General features: G+C 43.8%; 1 long non-coding RNA gene across 5 annotated transcripts in view; it reads left to right on the top strand.

The window, feature by feature from the left end:
* LOC128831131 (uncharacterized) overlaps nt 1–17,085 on the top strand; it is a 40,498-nt gene that overhangs the window by 13,323 nt on the left and 10,090 nt on the right. For 2 of the 5 annotated variants that reach the window (XR_008443764.1, XR_008443763.1), the window contains 4 exons: nt 2,367–2,399; nt 2,494–2,577; nt 4,959–5,063; nt 10,975–11,091. This is a non-coding gene — a long non-coding RNA (uncharacterized LOC128831131). Of the gene's footprint in view, nt 1–2,366; nt 2,400–2,493; nt 2,578–4,958; nt 5,064–10,974; nt 11,092–12,705; nt 12,836–17,085 lie in introns of all 5 variants that reach the window. The other 3 variants (XR_008443762.1, XR_008443760.1, XR_008443761.1) reach the window with 2 other exon arrangements.

Genomic DNA, 17,085 nt, shown 5'->3' on the forward strand with positions numbered 1-17,085 from the left:
ACATGAGCTTTGCCCTCAGTCCCAGTCAGGGTCACCATTGCCCTGAGTACACTAAGCTTCCGAGTCTTTTGAAAAAGTCTACTGCTTAGAGGACACTGCCAAAATAAACCGCTCTGCTGCCTCTAACTGCATTGAGGACTTGCCATGATAAAGAAAGCATACTAGTAAGTCTCCCTATGGGACACATGTGGCCCTGCTAAGTTACACATGCTCTGCTATGAATGTGATGCATGGATGACTCCAAAATAGTATTTGTCTGTGGTAGCAAGGTTCTCCAGAGCTTGCTCGGGCCCGTATAACCTTAACAAGTCTGTTGCATCAGAACAGAGCCATTGTGCCTGGGTTTGTGTCTAGAGTGAATAGGGAGCCCAAATGCTTTGTAAAGCATAGTGGCTCACTCAAAGAACACTCACACTCTTGACACTGGTGCATGGCAGAAGACAAAGTGCCATCTGAAATCCTGGCTCTTCACCCTCGTTGTTTACCCTCTGAAGGCAGAACAGATACAGAGGTGCCTTTAGATGCACCACAATGATCTCTCAGGATATTGGGCCTTTTCAAAATGCATTTCAGGTGCGTGCATCAGACTGGAGTCACAAAAAGCCCCGAGAAAGCTAAACATTATATACCTAATATGCTGCTTCCCATCAGATAAAATCTCCTCCCTCAGCCAAGGGAGTTCTTCAATGATCTTATAATAAATCCTGCAAATAAGGGAGACGAGGATGAGTAGGCTGTGGAAGTACTATAGGAAGCAGGAGTACTGGATAGGGAATGTGATGGCAAAGTAAAGGAGCTCAGATATTAATAAGTTAGCCTGAACCCCTAGGTTGTAAGACTGATAGCCAGCAACTATGCGGGTGAGCAGTAAAGGAAGAATAAACACACACAGAGAACACACTCAGAGCTACGGGGAGGGGGAGGGATGATGTTACTGTGCTTATTCATTAGTCATGAGATCAAATCAAACATAGGCTGACTGTATGATAAGATATGTTCCTACATAGAGGGAGAGGAAGGGGTGCTATTTGTCTTCATTAACGTTGGCTGCTTCCTGTTTCTTTGCCCTTTTGTAACAGTTGCTTCCTTTGAGAATATAAGCAAGGCCATACTGGGTCAGACCAATGGTCCATGTAGTCCAGTATCCTCTCTTCTGACAGTGGCCAGTGCCAGATGCTTCAGAGGGAATGAACAGAACAGGGCAATTACTGAGTGATCCATCACCTGTCATCCAGTCCCAGCTTCTTGCAGCTTTAGGGACACCCAGAACATGGGGTTGTGTTCCTGACCATCTTGGCTAATAGCCATTAATGGACCTGTCCTCCATGAACACATCTAATTCTTCTTTGAACCCATTTATACCTTTGGCCTTCACAACATCCCTTGGCAATGAGTACCACCAGGTTGACTGTGTGTTATGTTAGTTTTAAACCTGCTGCCTTTTTATTTCATCAATTGATCCCTGGTTCTTGTGTTATATGAAGGGGGTAAACAACACTTCCCTATTCATTTGCTTCACACTCTTCATGATTTTATAGACCTTTATCATATCCCCCTGTAGCGGGGCAGTAACCCCGCTCCGGCCCTGAAGGGCTTAAAACAGGCCTGGGAGAGGGCTGTTGCAGGGGGAAGCAGCTACTAGACTGATTGGGGAAGCAGCTGCAGCTGGGCCATGCCCCAATCAGGCCTCAGCTGGCCCTATATAAGAGCCAGGAGCTCAGTAGTCTCTCTCTAGCTGTAGAGGGAGATGGACCTGGTTGCAGGGACCTGAGCAGAGTACATGAGGGGAGCAGGGGTGGGGAAAGGCAGAGGAGCTGGGGAGCTCCAGCCTGGAAAGCCCCAGGCTGCGGCCTAGCATAAGGCCAATGGGTACTGGTGGTTGCAGAGAGCAGCCCAGGGGTAGGCAAAGGCAGCAGCTCCAAACCCAACTTTGCTGGTGATGAGTAGGCTGATACTGCAGTCTGCCCCAGGGTGCGGGGGCTAGATGATGACTGGCAGTAGCCTTATACTGAGGTGAGGATAGTGGGTGGGGGTTCCCTGGGAAGGGGAGACCCTGAGAGAAAGGGGTTACTGCCAAGGGGCAGCACTCCAGATAATGGGGCATCGGGTCTGGGAGGGACACAGGGGCCAAGTGGCAGTGGATCACTGGCCTGCAGAGGACGCTCTGGAGGCTGGATGAGCTAATTCTTGGAAGAGACAAGCAGGTGGCACTGCAGGGGTGAATCTGCACACCTACACCCCCTTAGTTGTCTCTCTTTTCTAAGATAAATTATTTTCTATCTCACCATATGGAACTGTTCCATACCCCTAATCGTTTTGTTGCCCTTTTCTGTACCTTTTCCATTTCTATTATACCTTTTTTTCAGATGGGGCAACCAGAACTGCATGCAATATTCAAGGTGCCATGGATTTATATGGTAGCTTTATGATATTTTCTGTCTTTTTAGCTATTCCTTTCCTAATGGTTCTGTTTGTTTTTGACTGCTGCTGCAGATTGAATGTTTTCAGAGGACTATCCACAATGACTCCAAGATCTCTTTCTTGAGTGGAAACAGCTAGTGTACAACCCATCATTATGTATGTATAATTGGGATTATGTTTTCCAATGTGCATTATTTTCAATTTATCTATATTGACTTTCATTTGCTATTTTGTTGCCCAGTCACCCAGTTTTGAAACCCCTTTGTAATTCTTCAGTCTGCTATATTCATCTCTTGGACCAGATTCTGTGCTCCACTTTGGACTAAATCAAAAATTGTCTCTGCTCTCATGGGTTCCAGAACTAGCTGCTCCACAAAGCAGTCATTAATGGTGTCTAGAAAGTTCATCTGCATCCCTTCCTGAGGTGACACATACCCAGTCAATGTGAGGATAGTTGAAATCGCCCATTATTATTCTGCTTTTGTAGCCTCTCAGTTCTCCCAGAACATTTCACAATCACTGTCACCATCTTTGTCAGGTTGTCGGTAGTATATTCCTACTGATATATTCTTATTATTCAAGCATGGAATTTCTATCCACAGAGAATCTGTGGTACAGTTTGATTCATTTAAAATTTGCAATATTTGACTCTATACCTTTTTTCACACATAGTGACACCCCCCCACCAGTGCAAACTACTGTCATTCCTATTCATTTTGTACCTGGTATTACTGTGACGCATTGATTATCATTATTTCACCAAGTTTCTGTCATGCCTATTGTATTAATATCCTCATTTAATACCAGTCACTCAGGTTCACTATGGGTTCCTTCAGGGTGCCACCTGGAACTGGGGTACCACTGAGCCCCCTGACCCACCAGCCTAGGCTCCCTTCACACTGTATTGCTGTGACAAGCTGACAAGTCCTCTCCAGGCTTCAGCCTGCATTTTCACTTTCACCAGCACATATACAGGTAGGGACACACCCAGCTGCAGTTACATGCAGATACTGTGACCAGCCCCTACATGGGAAGGCTCCAGCTAGGGAACTTCCCAGCTACTCAGGCACACACCACGTCTGGAGTGTAAACCCCAAATTATACCATCTTGAGCTGCACAATGTGGAGAGGAATACACCACAGCTTTTTGCCTTGAGTTATGATGCCCACACACTCATTTTAGATAAAACAAAAACAAGTTTATTAACTACAAAAGATAGATATTAAGTGATTATAAGGGATAGCAAACAGATCAAAGCAAATAAACAGAAATGCAAACTAAACTTACTGTACTAAATAGATTGGATATGAACAGCAGATCCTCACCCTAAGGGATGATACAAGCAGGCTGTAGAGTCTTAAGGGGAAAGTTGCACTTGCTTACAGATTAGAATCCCCAGGTGTTCCATTCACAGGCTAAAAATCCCTTTAGCCTGAGTCCAGCACTTCCCCTGGTTTAGTCTTTGTTCCTTAGGTCTTTCCAGGAGTCTCTTTGGGTGGGGAGTCAGTGAAGAACCTCAGTGATGTCACTCCCCTGCCTTCTATAGCTTTTGCATATGGCGGGATCCCTTTGTTTCAAAGCTTGGTTCCCCTGCCAGTCAATGGAAAAATACTAATATCCCAAGATGGAGTCCAGCACTTGGTCACATGTCCCTGTAGTTTCACAGCAGCCATTACTGGGAGGCTGTTTGTAGCCTTCTCAGGAAGGCTCCTCAGGTGGGAGACAAGCTTTTCTTAAGGCCTATTGTTTTCCTAATGGCCCTTTAACTTAAATGGGCCCTTCCCAGCCAGCTAGACTGAGAGCCTTTTGCCTAGTGGGCGTTCCCCAGGTGTAAACACGTTTGAAATACAGATACATAGTCAATATTCCTATCTTCAGATACAAAATGATATGTGCATACAAATAGGATAATCATATTCAGTAAATCATAACCTTTTCAATGATATCTTACTTGACCTATCTTGCATAAAATACATAATTATGCCATACTCATTTCATAATATCACTACGAAGAATATGGGGTGCAGCATCACACACATCTTAGTATTTAGACTTCTAGCATTTGTAAACAAGTACTTATAAAATTTATCAGTATGTAGTTGTCTGCCTTCATGTGATATAATTGAATGGGCCTATTTTTTGTTCATCTTGGACCTGTACTTCATCAACTTCTAGCCTCTTCTCTGTGCTAGGATACAGAGTATCCTTTTCAATAAATCTTCACCCAAGGGAGGTCTCTGTTTGAACTGTTTGCTCCTCCACACCTATTGGCTTTCCCACAACCCTTAGTTTAAAAACTCCTCTACAAACTTTAATTTTACATGCCAGTAATCTGGTTCTGTTTTGGTTTAGGTGGAGCCCATCCTTCCTGTAGAAGCTCCTCCTATTCCAAAAGATTCCCCAGCTCCTAGTAAACCTAAATCCCTCCTCCAAACACTGTCATCTCTCCACACATGGAGACCCTGCAGGGGGGATGGGGTGGGACTACTGTACCGTTTGCCAAAATGTCTCCTCAATGTAGCTCTGTCTCCCTTAGCTCCTCCAGTTCAGCCACTCTGCTCTCAAGAGCCTGTACTTATTCTCTGAGGACCATGAATTGCTTGTACTGAAGGCAAACATATGCCACTTGTCCACCATGCAGGTAAGCGTACACATTGCATTCACTGCAATAAATTGGATAGTCCCCAGTCTGCTGCTGGATTTCTGCCTGCATGATTTTTACTCTTGCAGGAGTGTTTGTTCATTCTCTGAGGGGGTGGGGCGTTTATTGGCCTAAATTTAGAGAATGTTAGGTGTAGCTGACTCTCACACTCCATCTTTAAACTGCCTCGCAAAACGCCCCTGTTGGCTGCTCCTGTTTGCTTTGAGGGCTCCTTACATCCGGCACTGTGCCTAGCCAAAATGGCAGTGGTACATGCAAAGCAGCTTCGTTGCTTATCCTCTCCTGCTGAGGACACCAAGTTGTTCTGTACGGGGTGCCAGATTCTGGATGGTTGCTATCAGGGTAAGAGCAGAGAAGGGGTTATTTGCAACTACACTGGGGTGGGTGTGTTTAAAAAAACATGGGGGGGAGGTTTCATCTTAGGTCTCTGCCTAATGCATTTGTGGAAATAGTAGACCTGGAGCTGCTGCAGTAGTCCATGTGCCACTGTTCTGTTAGCACAGCAAGGGGTTGGGAGTGGGGGTGAGTGATTGGGGATGAAGAGTTATTGCTGGGTCTGGCATAGCATCTGCTTGTCAATGTCTGGAAAGGATGCTGCCGATTCCGTGTTCATCCTTTGAAACGCTGCCATAGAACAAATGTACGGTGCAACCCTCTCAGGGCCACTTTGTCCCACACTACTCAGCCAACCAAACACAAGCCAATGCCAAGCTAGAGTGGGACGGTGCTAGATTTTCCTGAGCTCATTAAGAATGATCGTCTCTGACTTGTTAGAGTCTGCTGAGTATTCCTATAATTCTCGATGAGATGAGCCCCTCCCTCAGTACATTCATCAAGAGGAGGCTTGTCTGTTGCCGCCCCGGGAACTGGCAGATGGAGATTGTGCTGCAGCACACATGTGCATAGTTCTAACAAGAAGAGGAAATTAACTACTTTGGTGCTGGAAGCTCCTTTGCCCAAAATACCAGCAGTTCCACTGAAGCTGTCAGATGAGCATCCTGACTCTGGCAGTAGGCTATGCCAGATGTTTCACAGGAAAGCAAAACAAAATGCAATTACTGGGTTTGGCCAGTTAAAAAAATACTGTTCCAGGAAGGAGATTCTTCCTGACCCTCACAGTGCCACAAATCATATGTGACAATTCCACAACACGAAGGCATGTACATGTGAGAGAGGTGATTCGTGAATTGTAGAAAAAGAGATGGTCAGATGGTGAAATCTAATTCCACCCCTGCAATGTAAAGACCATCTGGCATGTGTGAGGCTATGGCAATGTGGATATCTCACAGGGAATTCAACATTTGGAAAACATTTAGGAATTTAGGTTCTGATTCAAAAAGCAGCTCCAATTCTTTGACATTGAAAATGCAGAAGAGGAATGGCAGATTTGCACACTACCAACCCCAGGCATATGCACACTGTGAGGAAAACCTAACTGTGCCAAATACATTTTGTGAAGAGGACCCAATAATCTAGCTTCTGCTTCTTGAAAATCTAAATGCTCTGCTGTCTGTCTTCTCTCTTCTCCTTTGTGCAAATTGCCATTATTTCCCATTTAAAGCATTCATCTGTTTTGGTTGGAACGTGTTGAGTGCCTATACTCCTAGTATAAGCCATATTGCCACTGCATGAACTTAGCCTTAAAACAATTAAAATGCTCTTCATTGCTTCAAACCAATACTAATTTGTTCTAAAGTCCACGTTCTCCATCAGTCCAATCTACACAAACTCACACTAATTAACTGCATAGCTTCTTTTAAATTTACAAAAGCAATCATTCTTTGTGATAGTTTTATACCCATTCCCAACGATCTCTGAATAGACTTTAATGACATGGTAGCTATGGTTACAGTATATAAAATATGCAACCATGAAATGTGGAAATGTAAGTAATGTAATCTCTGGAAAATAAGGGACTTTTTTGGCATATACACATTAATTAGGACATCACATTAAATATTTCTTAAGTCTGCATTCTTGATAAAAATAAAATCCTTAACGGCTAAAATGACTTTCACATTCAATCCACTAGCAAATGGTTCCAATAGGAAAGGCATTTTCTCTGACGAAATATTTTGCCAGGCCAACCAAAGTGCCATTCTGTTCTACAGTATGTTGGAAAGAATCCCCGGGATACATTCCCATTAGACTAGCTGTATGGCGCAGAGCTGCTTGGAAGGAAGCGGCAAGCTCTCTCACAGAGAACTGGGGAGATAATGAGGAAAATTTGTGAACCTTTGTGACATTCTGTTCAGGACACCCAGAACGATGAATCACTCTGTTACCTCTCTACCTTAGCAAGAGTGAGCATTACTGAAGGTCAGACTGTGTGCCACACCAGTTTGCCCACCTCACCAGCAAACTCCTCCAGATTCTGCTAGTTTTACCTTGCGTTGCAGGTAACAACCAGTGAACCCCATCTCTTGAGTTCCCGAAAATGTCTTTTTGTGGTGTCTGGTCCATCGCACTGGACACTCAGTTTGCTGCCTGCAAAGAGACAGTGCATACACCAGGTTGTTATGTTACCAGAGGACTCACTTTATACTTCAATATCACAGCACTGCAAGAACTTATAGTAAAACAAAGAATCTGTTTATTAAAGAACAGAGATTTAAGTGATATTAAGCAAGAGAAAAAGAGACCGGTATGGTTACAAACAAAACAAAGTATAAAACACTTTCTAGTGTCTAAAGTTTAACAGATTACAGTCTTGGTCTTAGGCAATTTCTCACCTATAGACAGTTCCCAGAGACTTCAACCCCCAGGGTTGAAGGATCCACCTTTCACAGATTCCAAGAGCTATGGCCTCTTTTGTCCCTTAAGTGGTAGATAACTACAATATCTTTTAAAAAAAAATGCATCCGAAGAAGTGAGGTTTTTACCCACGAAAGCTTATGCCCAAATAAATCTGTTAGTCTTTAAGGTGCCACCACACTCCTTGTTGTTTTTGTAGATACAGACTAACACAGCCACCCCCTGATACTTTACAATATCTTTTATTTTCCAAAGTGCATTATCTTTGTCTTGAGCCAGGAAGACTTCCTGGGGGTGCAGATCTGGACCCTTGGTTAGCTCATGAAGGTCCTTCCTCCTTGCTTGTTAGCTTGATTGTTTTCTTTGTCTTGTACTGAATTGTACTTTCATTGTCCTTTGCCTGTAATCAAGCTGGGCAAAAGAGTGAATTCACATTCCTTTGTCTAAGTTAGGCTGGGTTTATGCACTGCCTCTCAAACATATCTCTAGTGTATATAACTTTTTGTACACAACCCGTACATACATTGTGCAATGATTTTCAGAACCAGCCAGTCACCAGTTTACATATACCTTACATGACACCTTTTAGATACATATTATGACAACAGTAGAGAGTCCTGTGGCACCTTTAAGACTAACAGATGTATTGGAGCATAAGCTTTTGTCGGTGAATGCCCACTTCGTCGGATGCATGCATGGGCATTCACCCACGAAAGCTTATGCTCCAATACATCTGTTAGTCTTAAAGGTGCCACAGGACTCTCTGTTGCTTTTTACAGATCCAGACTAACACGGCTACCCCTCTGATTATGACAACAGTGTGTTGTGGGTAGCAAGTGTGTCAGACCTGGTATGAGTTACAGTATAGTTGGCCCTCTGCCAGTAGGCACCGTGGGGCTCTTAGGGTCTCAACCTTTCAGCCAAGTACAAACCAAGTTTCAATGCACCATGTTTGCACCCCTTTTGTTTTCCCCTTTCACAAACATGCTTGTGAATGAAGCTTTGTTCAACAAGTGTTCAAGGAAAAAGAGTTTTGGGCCTGCAGTCAGATCTCATTTCTTGATGAAATGAAACAAAACTTGTTTTGGGTGATGATAGAAAGCAGTTGATTTCTTGTTTTCCCAGTCAGTTTGTCCAAAGAGTTTTCTATAGCAGATTGTCAGGTTCTGTGTATCTAAGGTGTTTCTATGGACCCCATTGCTATAGAACTTGAGCTCTTCACAATGTTTATTTTATTTATCCCCACAACACCTCTGGGAGGAAGGGAACTACTATTATACCCATTTTACAGATGGGGAACTGATGCTAAGTGACTTTTCCAAGGTCACATTGGAAGACTGGTAGAGCAAGGTTGACTTCAGCTGATTGAGTCAGCTTGAACCCAAGTGCCCTAACCATCTGCCCTCTTTAGGTTGGCCTGAGATGCAGACTTTGGCCAGAATTTCCAAGTGGTGAGGACAAAGCTGGGGATGCCTATAATGAGTTGTCCCGGAGTGCTCCACTCGCTTCTTCCTGGCCGCATCTGGAAATTAGCTCAGCCAGGCTGATGCCCCTTCCTGCAGTTGCACTCCGTCATTCTGTCTTGCTCTCTCGGGACTCAAGTGCTCCTGCTTCATGGCTTGGCCATCCATCCAGGTCACTGTGGCTTTCCTCTTCTGAGGAAATCATTTTCCATCAAAGTCTTTCTGGATTCACTGCCCCTTAATGGTGCCACTTCCCCAGTGACTGGTAGGGGAACCCGGGCCCACCATCTACACTGGGTTCCAGCCTAGGGACCCTACAACAAGCAGTTGAGGTCTGCACAGTCCTAGCCCTTACTGCTGTATCCCTGGGCTACGTCCTACCTTGCCCTCTCACCTAACAGTGACTCCCTTTGTAGAGCCCCTTCTACTCTCTGCTACTGGGTTTTATACAGGCCCCTCCTGTTCCTGTCCAGCTGAGCCTCATCTCTAATTATTCCTCCCTGATTCCTCCTTCAGATGCAGCCTAGGTAATTGGCCCACTTTAACCCTGTTAGGCCTTGTGTGGAGTAGACCCCCCTCCCCCATCACAAAGGCTTTGCTAACTTTTCTTGCAGGGATGTGACCAACTGCAGTAATAGCATGATAAGTAGTGACACATACCACAGTGAATGCAGTTCTCAAGCAACACATAGGCTGCAACTTTTTTTCTCAAGAAACATTTGATACATAACTTTGAATAGAAAACTTATTTGTAAAAATCAGCCTGTTTGTGATCAGTCTGTGCAAAGAAAAGGTGAAATTGACTGACAAGCATTCATTATAAATATTTCATTCTGCAAACCCTAATCATTTGGGTATTCAAAGATGCTCTAGAGCCTCAAATTTCTACCTTTCACCATCCCAGACAGAGCCTAGTGAGGGCATTACAAAGAGGCTGCTGCTAAGGAGGGAAGATTAACCTTATAGGATAAAAAGGATAAATGTGCTGGAGAAATCCTATTTGAATCAAGCTAGCTTTCTGCAAGTCATCACCTCTAAAAGCAAGAATTCCCATTAGATAATTGCAGTAAGAGTACTGGATCTGCAACCTGGTCCTTGTCTCTTTCATCCTCATTGCAAAAAGAGAAGTGAAGGACACAACTATTTTTATTCCAAATACAAATCTACAATAAGATTGTAACTTAAGAAAATGAATGTGTGTGTGTATATATATTTTATATAATAGAAATTTTCTTTGGAATAAAGAAAAGATTCATAGGTTCCAGGCCAGAAGGGACCCTTATGTTAATATAGTCTGACCTCCTGTATGACATAGGCCATAGAACTTCCCCATAATAATTCCTAGAGTATGAACATTTTTAGAAAATCCAGTCTTGATTTAAAAATTGGCCAGTGATGGTGAATCCACCACGACCATTGGTAAATGTTTCCAGTATTTAATTACCATCACTGTTAAAAATTTACACTTTATTTCCCCTCTGAATTTTAACTTCCAGCCATTGGATTGTGTTATACCTTTCTCTGCTAGATTCAAGAGCCAGCTATTAAATACTTGTTCCCCATATAGCTACTCATAGAATATAATCAAATCACTGTTTAACCTTCTCTTTGTTGAGCGAAATAGATTCAAGGAGCTCAATCTATCACACTAAGGCATGTTTTCTAATCCTTAGTCATTATCATGGCTCTTCTCTGAACCTTCTCCAATTCTTCAACATCCTTTTTGAACTGTGGACACCAGAACAGGATACAGTGTTCCAGCAGTGATCCCACCAGTGCTAAATACAGAGGTAAAATAACCTCTCTACTCCTATTCAAGATTCCCTTTTTTATGTGTCCATGGATTGCATTAGCTCTTTTGGCCACAACATTGCTCTCGGAGTTCATGTTCAGCTGATCGTCCACCAAAGCTTTTTCAGAGTCACTGTATCCCAGGTTAGAGTCCCCCATCTTATATGGGGGAGGGATAGCTCAGTGGTTTGAGCATTGGCCTGCTAAACCCAGGGATGTGAGCTCAATCCTTGAGGGGGCCATTTAAGGATTTGGGGCAAAAATCTGTCTGGGGATTGGTCCTGCTTTGAAGAGGGGGTTGGACTAGATAACTTCCTGAGGTCCCTTCCAATTCTGATATTCTATGATAAGTATGGCCTACATTCTTTGTTCCTAAATTTTTACATTTAGCCATATTAAAATGCATATTGTTTGCTTGCATCCAGCTTACTAAGTGATCCAGATTGCTCTATATCAGTAACCTGTCCTCTGCACCATTTACCACTCCCCCAGTTTTTGTCATCTGCAGACTTTATCAGTGATGATGTTATGTTTTCTTCCAGGTCATTAATAAAACTGTTAAATAGCACAGGACCAAGAACTGGTTCCTGTGGGACTCCACTAGAAACACACCCATTTGATGATGATTCCCCATTTATAGTTACATTTTGAGACCTATCAGTCAGCCAGCTTTTAAATCATTTAATGCAGAGGTGGGCAAACTACAGCCTGCAGGCCACATCCGGCCCGCAGGACCATCCTGCCTGGCCTCTGAGCTCCTGGATGGGGAGGCTAGCACCCGGCCCCTCCCCTGCTGTCCCCCTACCCCACAGCCTCAGCTCACTGCACCGCCAGCGCTCTGGCCCACCGTTCCCGCCTGGCAGCGTGGCGGTGTGGCTGGCTCTGGCATGGTAAAGGAGTGGGGGGTTCTGGGGGGCACTCAGGGGACAGGGAGCAGGGGGAGGTTGGATGGGGTGGAGGTTCTGGGGGGGCAGTCAAGGAATGGGGAACAGGAGGGTTGGATAGGTGTGGGAGTCCCAGGGGGCCTGTCAGGGGGCGGGGGTGTGGATAGGGTAGGGGCCATCAGGGAGCGGGGGGGGGGTTGGATGGGTCTGGGGTTCTGGGGGGGCAGTCAGGACAGGGAGAAGGGGAGTTGGATGGAGGTGGGGCTCCAGGGGGACAGTTAGGGGCAGGGGTCCCAGGAGGCGGCGGTCAGGAGACAAGGAGCAGGTGGGTTGGATGGTCAGGGATTCTGAGGGGGGCATTCAGGGGATGGGAAATGGGAGGGAGCGGGTGGGGCAGGCTGTTTGGGGAGGCACAGCTTTCCCTATCTGGCCCTCCATATGGTTTTGCAACCCCGATGTGGCCCTCGGGCCAAAAAGTTTATCCACGCCTGACTTAATGTGTGCAAAGTTAATTTTATATTATTCTAGTTTTTTAATCAAAATGTCTTGTAGTGCCAAGTCAAATACCTTACAGAAATCTAAGTATATTACATCAACACTTCTACTTTTATCAACCAAATTTGTAATCTCATCAAAAAAGTTATGTAGTTTGACATGCTCTAGTTACCATTAACCCATGTTGATGGTTATTAATTATATTATCCTTCCTTTAATTCATTATTAATCAAGTGGGAGAATGCAGCTGCATACATCGTATGATCTTCTATAGAAAAGCCTTACAGACACAGGTACCTTAGTGATTGTTCCAGCCAAGTGCAGGATGTGAACCGTCCATTGAGCTGTTGTGAAGAAACGACAGGTGTGTTTGTTTTGGTAGAAAGAGACTGTAGTGCCTATTTTAAGTGGGGATGGAATGTTCCACTCCTGCACACTGTATTGACCACTAAAGAGAAACTCCTGCCAATGAGTTTACAAACTAAAATGATGTGCCAAATATATGTATGCAGTAACCCTCTTCTCTCGAGCTGCTAAACCACATCTGTCTACAATGGGAAACTCAAAAGCCTCTTAGCTGGATACCTTTTCCCACACAGAGGAGTTTTGCTGTGATAACTGAAAAGAAGAGACCCATCTCTATCTCTCCCACTGTGTTCTATTCAATGTTACTTTCCCAGTTAGCATCTGAAACAGTGCAGCACCATCTGGATGCCCTGAGATTTTGCAGGCAGTCTTGGGAAATCTGGCCAAAGCCTGCATCTCAGGCCAAAATTCTGGGACCAATTATCCTGTCAATAGGATCTCCATGTGTGTAACTGACAAGCTAATTGGGACCTGCTGAGTGTATGATGATTTGGTCTTAGTTTCTATCTCAGCTTTTCTATCTGCTTCGTGTCAATCTGTTAACTTGCTCCGATTTTCCTGAAATGTGATTGTGTCATCTGGTGCACAGGCTGCAGGCTGCAAATCTTACCATCCCAAAAGTCTGAATTACACCCCAAACGACTACCAGGCAATGGGAGCGAGCATAACATGGCACATGTAGCTTGCACAACTTCTGAGGCATACTGTAGAACAAGTGCATGGCCTTCTTAATTGGAGGCATGGTCAGGTCCAAATCTTTACCTCCGCATGACTCCTTCTAAGAACAATGTAAAAAAGGAGCACTGTCACTGACCAACACAATCCTATGTTGGTTATCAGGATACTTTTGTGGAAGTCAAATATTGTTGTTCGTAAGCTTTTCCTACTGCTGATGTATGGCTGCATGGGAGGCAGAATGAGAGCCATAGCAGACAAAGAAGGAAAAGAGACTATAACAAAGCAGACAAAAGGGATTGAGAGCAGAAAAATATAAAGAGGCCAAAATGAATTAAAAATAGAAGAAACAGAAACCCAAAACAAAGTAGGAAGTGAACAAGGACAGAATGGAAAAAATGTAGTTTGAATAATATCAGATCATCATTATTATAGACAGGTATCTTCTGTTTGTCACAGGAACAGAGAATCTTCACTTTTGTAATTGACTGAGCTCACTTTAATTGTACATTAAGCTACTGACAAGGTGACCCAAGTGGAAACAGAATACACAATTATTTTTCATTTTTTTTCTTAATTAATGTAAAATGACATTCCATTTATATTCTTTTTCCCCATTAACACATGAAAAAAATCATCTAAATGAATGGACCTTTTTGTCCTTGACTGGCTGGTCCCTTCCATAATAAGGTAACTTGCCCTTTGGTGGTTTAATTGCTAATTAATTAGGAGCCCCAGGTGTGGAAGTGTACAACCCTCATTAGTAGAATCTGGACTGAGGAGTTTAGTGCTGGTTCACCTGAAATGGGCTGTGCTAGTTAGTTCTGCATTGTCTGTAATAGGAATGCTGTATTTTTAGTTAATGGGTAGCACTGGCAATTTCTTGATTCAAATATTAATACCTTATATTCCCATGAGGCTGCACTGCCCTCAAGGTCCTGATAGGCTATAGGGATTTGCTCCCAAGTTCCTTGTGCATCTAAAGCTCCCACTGAATCAACTGGACTTCTGATTATGCAAGGCTTCTAAGAATGGGACCTAAAATGGTAGAGGGTTTTTTTTTTTTTTTTAGAGCGTAAAGGTTTGGGGGTCTCCTACCATATGCATGTATGGTGTCCAGCACAATGGGACCCCAGTCCTTATTTGGGGCTTCTGAGCATTACCATGGCACAAATAATGAATGAATGAATACATAACAATAAGGCATACACCAGTGGTTCTCAAACTGTGGGTTGGGACCCCAAAGTAGGTCACGATCCTGTTTTAATGGGATCACCAGGGCTGGTGTTAAACTTGCTGGGACTGGGGCTTGGGCTCAGGCTTCAGCCCCCGCTCCTGGGGTCATGTAGTAATTTTTGTTGTCACAAGGGGGTTGCGATGCTATGAAGTTTGAGAACCCCTGGCATAGACTGACCCTTGCGTATTTTCTCACGAGAAAATATTGTCTTTATTTTCTGCTTGCTGGTTGCATTCCTAACTCTTATTTTTTTCTGACTAGATGTGTTTGAGACAGTTCTAGTAGAATAATTGCTCTTGTTATGCTACAGGTATAATACATACTACCAAGATTATAGAACATGGACACCCAAAATCCATATCTAGGCACCTAAGTCAGACCCTGATTCTGCAGTTGCCTTCCTGGGCGTGGGCTCCTGCATCTGCACAGAACTCCATCCACTTAAGTGAGGGCCGGGGTCTGCATGACCACAAATGGCAGGATCATGGCTCAGTGTTGAGCACCCAGCAGCTACTGCGGACTTTGATGAGAGCTGCTCAGTACTCAGCATGCTTGACAATCAGGCTGCTTTTGGGGAGGCCTAAATATGGACTTGGGGGCCTAAAGTTAGGCTTCCATTTTTGAAAATCTTGGCCACTGCGTGTTAAGGTTAATGACTGCAGTGTTTTCCTTTACCTGGCATCTTTGCATTCATACCGCAGTGGATAATTCCTCCAGAGAATTGTGTGATATGGAATGATAGAGGAATGAGCAGTTTGAGTGCGAGGAGCTCAGGACAGCATTGTGGCACAGTAATGAACAATCCCATCCTATTGGAAAAAACTTGACCAAGCTAAGTTCTTCTAGCACAAGATGCATAATTTAGAAATAATCATTTGTGTGTAGACTGTTTGCATAGCTATGATAGAAGGAAGTAAATTTGCAAATAAAAAAAGAAGGTAACTGAAATTCTACAGGACTAATAGAAAATATTCCAAAGGCATATTAACAACTGATGGAGGACAATCAAAACAACTCATTTACTGAAAAAGGGTTTCCATTTTATTAAATAGGACTAGCAGTGGGTATTGAAATAATATGCAGACAAAGAGGGCTTAATATTGACTTTAATGTGTAATATTTCAACAGCATCTGCTTTTGGTGGAAATTTTGACTTTTCATCTAAAACCCAAACACCCAATATCTGAAATATTTAGATTCAGAAATACCAGCACAGTGGCTCATGGGAGTTACAGTTTTGGGTACCTGTTCTCCTTCATGGGCTGTGTTTCCCAGGGAGACTGATGCACTATGCCCAGGGTCTCCCATGATGCTGAGCCACCCCAGTGCAAGAGGGAAGACTCTGGTGCTTAGGTGATATATAATCCAGCCAAGGAACCTGGCCCATACAGTGGAATAGGAGTATAAAGCACCTGAACTAATGCTGCTATAAATCAACAGTGTGGTATTTCTGAATCTAAATTTCTTAGCTTTAAACTGAAATTTGGGGGCTGAAAATTTTTCAGATATCAGTTTTGGTTTTTCTTTGTTTGATTTTGTTTTTGCAAAAAAAAAAAACATAAATTTTCCATGAGGGAGGGGGAAACCTTTTTTTGCTTAGCTCTAATTAGAAGAAATATTCATTCTGAGTTAAATGAAAGATCTATTGATACAGTTACAGAAGCTTGGGATCTTGAAATGCCCATATTAGGAGGCATGTTCAGTATTGCCAACTCTTGTGAATTTGTCACGTACAATATGATTTTTGACCCATGCCAGATGTAGTCTCATCACAGCGAGAGACACTCCAGCCTTCCTGTGATTTTTTTTTTTTTTTTTCCAGATTGCCCAAAGGAAAATCCCTCTAACTGGCTGCCTTCCCCTCTTCCCTACTCTTTGGGAAAAGCAGCCAAACACAGCTGCTGCAGGAGGAAGGCAGCATTCTCTCCTCTCCCTCCCTCTTCTCTCTTTTAAGAAGTTTTTGGATGGGGCAGGGAGAAGGAGCAGAAACAGCCCAACAACTCAGGGCACCTTTGCTGCCTCTTTCCCTCTTGTGAAAAATGGGCCCCCTCCTCCTCACTCATGCGGCAACACCAGGCCTGAGGGGAGAGGTGGCCAGGGATGTAAAGATCCTGTGGAGATGCACTCCCCTCAGGCCCGGAAAATGGTGAAGAACCTCCACAGCTACAGGAGGAGCAGAGGTGTGCTGGGGGGAAGGAGCAGATGTGGGGCTGGGAGGGAAATCGTTGTGTCTGGGTAGGTGGTATTGATAGGACTGGGGTGGATGTAAGGGTCACAAAACTAATCGATGTAGCAGTGTGGTGACCTAAATCACATATCTCACTGTAAATTGGCAA

This window comes from Malaclemys terrapin, chromosome 2, assembly GCF_027887155.1.
Source record: "Malaclemys terrapin pileata isolate rMalTer1 chromosome 2, rMalTer1.hap1, whole genome shotgun sequence".
Taxonomy (NCBI): Eukaryota; Metazoa; Chordata; order Testudines; family Emydidae; genus Malaclemys; species Malaclemys terrapin.